Here is a 4356-nt window from a genome sequence, read left to right on the forward strand (position 1 = left end):
GAAGTCTCATTTCCTTTAGTAAGATAAGGGTTTAAAAGTAGCACAGATGGCATGAGGGATATTTTGAAAATTATTACAGATTTTTCTATGATACTTTTTATTTTGATTCCCTGCTAATTGCTAAATAACACCTCCAAACATAAGTTTTCAAAATAGTTAAAATATTTCTGGTGATAAATATGTAAAACCTATATATATTTTCACTTACAAAAGAAAAAAACACATTCATGGCATGTATTTTCAATTTTACCAACAAAAAGTCTTCTCCTTAGTATTTGAATTTGTGCTTTGCAATTCATATAGCAATTCACTCAGCACTGGGATTTGAAATTGCGTTGGAAACACAGGACCAAAGCAAAACTTTAAAACATGATAGCACTCAAGTGTGAAGAAAATAGAAACATGCTGATAAACATTTAGGTAAGAAATTCTACTTCGAAACAACATTGATTTAGATTTTTTCCCTGATTATATAAGGTGGGAGGAGGGGGAAAAAACACAAGTTGAAGCTCAACGGAATTCCTAACAATAATAAAGGATGAAGATAGCATAGATGAATGAAGCAAACAGAGCATATATAAACATATATAAATTGATAAATGTTGTTTTTCAAGCACTTTCTCAGGAACCAAACAACATGAAGGTAAGAAAATGAACCTCATGAATGTGGATTTCTTAGGATCAGAGGCACAGCCAAGAAATAGCAAGATGTCCAGGGCCAAGAAGGAAAATGTTTACCTGATGGGTTCACATATAGCTTTGGCAACTGGAATTCCAAGAACTGGTGCAACTCTTCAACTGGGGGTTTACTGCAAGAATCAATGTAAAATCAGCATCAACATGCAATCCATGATATCACAGCTTTATGTATTACTAAGATTAAGTACATTCAGAACATTCCCATAGCGAAAATTTAGATTCAATGCATTCAAAAATTCTATTTTCATAGTAAAATTCAGAACATTCCCAATCTTCATTCAAAATCAAAGTATTCAGAAAATCCAATTCGTAGTAAATCAGAAAATCCAATTCATAGTAAATCAGAAAATCAGAAGCTTCTTACCAAGCAATACGCAGAGGAGGCGGAAGGGGATTATCGCTGCATGTAGTGTTGTCTGAGCTTGCGAAGAGGAGGAGGCGAGACAGGGGAAGAGGAGGAAGAAGGAGAGGGGTTTCTCGAACGTGACTACGACGCGGAGCTGAGACAAGAGGAGGAGAGCAACTCGCCGACGCCTGTGGAGGAGAGCAACTCGCCGACGCCTGTGGAGGAGAGCACCGCGCCGTCGCTGATAGAGACCTGCTCTCGTACGCGAACGAGACCTGCTGCCATTCGTGTCGTGCCGTCTGGGTCGAGACCTACTGCCGTTCGTGTCGCGCCGTCTGGGTCGAGACCTGCTGCCGTTCGTGTCGCGCCGTCTGGGTCGAGTCGACCTGCTGCCCTTCGTGTCGCGCCGTGAGTTAGGGCTTTTCCCTTTTCTTCGAATGGTGCAGTGGGTGGCTGTGAGGAACTAAGCACCGGAAATATGACTTCTCTATAGTAGCTTTTCTTTTTTTTACTAAGTTATTTGATTGGGAAATAATTATTTGGAGGGAATATGATTAAATGTTTCCCACTAAAATTTTTAGCTACTAATGATTTTAGGCAACTTTTTATAAAAGTTATTTATTCAATTTTTTTTATAATCCTTAAAAAATGTTGTATTTTTATTTAAAGATGTTGTCTTTAATGTTTTATATTATAATATTTTTTAAGTGTTGCTTTAGATATCAAAGACAACTCTTTTTATGGGTGGCCAAAAATTTTGTTATCTTTGCCTTACTCAAAGGCAACTCGTTAAAAATGTTGTCTTTGCCTATCTAAAGCAACTTTTGTTAAATGTTGCTTCGAATAAGGGTTACCTTAGGCCAAAAATATTGTAGTGCATGAAACTTTGAGTGGTTTTGATTAGATCAGAGACCATGGTTGCTAAGTCAGAGGTGTACTGCTTAGAACTCTCTGTCTGTTGCTGAGAAGATGATGGAAAAGGCTTGCCATTGCTAAACCTGTTTCTTCCACCATTACTATTGTTGAAACCTTGTTGAGGTCTCTGTTGATCCTTCCATGAGAAATTTGGGTGATTTCTCCATGAAGGATTATAGGTGTTTCCATAGGGTTCTCCCATGTAATTCACCTCTTCCATTGAAGGGTTCTCAGGATCATAAGCTTCTTCTTCAGATGAAGCTTCCTTAGTACTACCTGATGCATTTTTTTCTGTAGGCGTCTTCTTCAGATGAAGAGATCCTCCAGCAGAGCTATCCAAAGACATCTTGGATAGTTCAGACAGACCATCATAGAAAATACCTATGATGCTCCATTCAGAAAGCATATCAGAGGGATACTTTCTGATTAATTGTTTGTATCTTTCCCAAGCTTCATAAAGGGATTCTTCTTCCTTCTGTCTGAAGGTCTGGACTTCCACTCTAAGCTTACTCAATTTTTGAGGTGGAAAGAACTTCGCCAAGAAGGCATTGACTAGCTTTTCCCAAGAGTTCAGGCTTTCTTTAGGTTGAGAATCCAACCATGTCCTAGCTCTGTCTCTTACAGCAAAAGGGAATAGCATAAGTCTGTAGACCTCAGGGTTAACCCCATTAGTCTTGACAGTGTCACAGATTTGCAAGAATTCAGCTAAGAACTGATGAGGATCTTCCAATGAAAGTCCATGAAACTTGCAATTCTGTTGCATTAGAGAAACTAATTGAGGCTTAAGCTCAAAGTTGTTTGCTCCAATGGCAGGGATAGAGATGCTTCTCCCATAGAAGTCGGGAGTAGGTGCAGTAAAGTCACCCAGCACCTTCCTTGCATTGTTGGCATTGTTGTTGTTTTCGGCTGCCATAGATTTTTCTTCTTTGAAGATTTCTGTTAGGTCCTCTACAGAGAATTGTGCCTTAGCTTCTCTTAGCTTTCACTTCAAGGTCCTTTCAGGTTCAGGATCAGCCTCAACAAGAATGCTTTTGTCTTTGCTCCTGCTCATATGAAATAGAAGAAAACAAGAAAATGTGGAATCCTCTATGTCACAGTATAGAGATTCCTTGAGGTGTCAGAGGAAAAGAAAATTAGAAGGCAGAAGTAGAAAATTCGAACTTATCAAAGAAGATGGAGTTCGAATCTTGCATCAAGGAATAGTGTTAGTCCATAAATAGAAGGATGTGAGAAGAAGGGAAGTAATTTTCGAAAATTGAGTAGAAGATTTTGAAAACATTTTGAAAAACACTAATTGATTTTCGAAAATAAAAGTGGGAAAGGAATCAAGTGATTTTTGAAAAAGAATTTGAAATTAGAAATCAAAAAGATTTGATTGAAAGCTATTTTGAAAAAGATGTGGTTAAGAAAATATGATTGATTTTAAAGAGATGTGATTGAGAAGATATGATTTGAAAAACATTTTAAAAAGATTTGATTTTAAAAATTAATGACTTGGCTATCAAGAAAAGATATGATTCAAACATTAAACCTTTCTCAACAGAAAAGGCAACATACTTGAAATGTTGAATCAAATCATTAATTGATAGCAAGTGTCTTTAAAAATGGAAAGAAATTGATTTTGAAAACATATGATTGAAAAGAAATGATTTGAAAAAGATTTGATTTTGAAAAAGTTTGAAAACTTAAAAAAAGATCTGCATTAAAAACAAAATCTTCCCTCTTGTGCCATCCTGGCGTTAAACGCCCAGAATGGTGCACATTCTGGCGTTTAACGCCCAAAACTCTACCCTTTTGGGCGTTAAATGCCCAGCCAGGCACCCTGGCTGGCGTTTAAACGCCAGTCTGTCCTTCTTCACTGGGCGTTTTGAACGCTCAGCTTTTTCTGTATAATTCCTCTGCAGTATGTTCTGAATCTTCAATTCTCTGTATTATTGACTTGAAAAGACACAAATTGAAAATATTTTTGGATTTTTAATCATGAGGAATAATCAAAATGCAACTAAAGTCAAATAACAATGCATGCAAGACACCAAACTTAGCAGTTTGTATACTATTGACACTAATGAGAATGCATATGAGACACATAAACACTCAAGTCAAGAGAATTCAAAGATCAGAGCAATGAAATCATCAAGAACAACTTGAAGATTAAATGAAGACAAATGCATGAATGCAAAAGGAACATAAACATGCAATTGACACCAAACTTAAAATGAGACACTAGACTCAAACAAGAAATTTTTGGATTTTATGATTTTGTAAATTTTTTTTGGTTTTTTTTGAAAATTAAGTGGAAAAGAAGATAAAGGTATCAAAATTCTTAATGAGAATTCCAGGAATCATGCAATGTTTAGTCTAAGACTCCGGTCCAGGAATTAGACATGGCTTCACAG

The sequence above is a fragment of the Arachis duranensis genome, chromosome 5 (assembly GCF_000817695.3).
Source record: "Arachis duranensis cultivar V14167 chromosome 5, aradu.V14167.gnm2.J7QH, whole genome shotgun sequence".
Taxonomy (NCBI): domain Eukaryota; kingdom Viridiplantae; phylum Streptophyta; class Magnoliopsida; order Fabales; family Fabaceae; genus Arachis; species Arachis duranensis.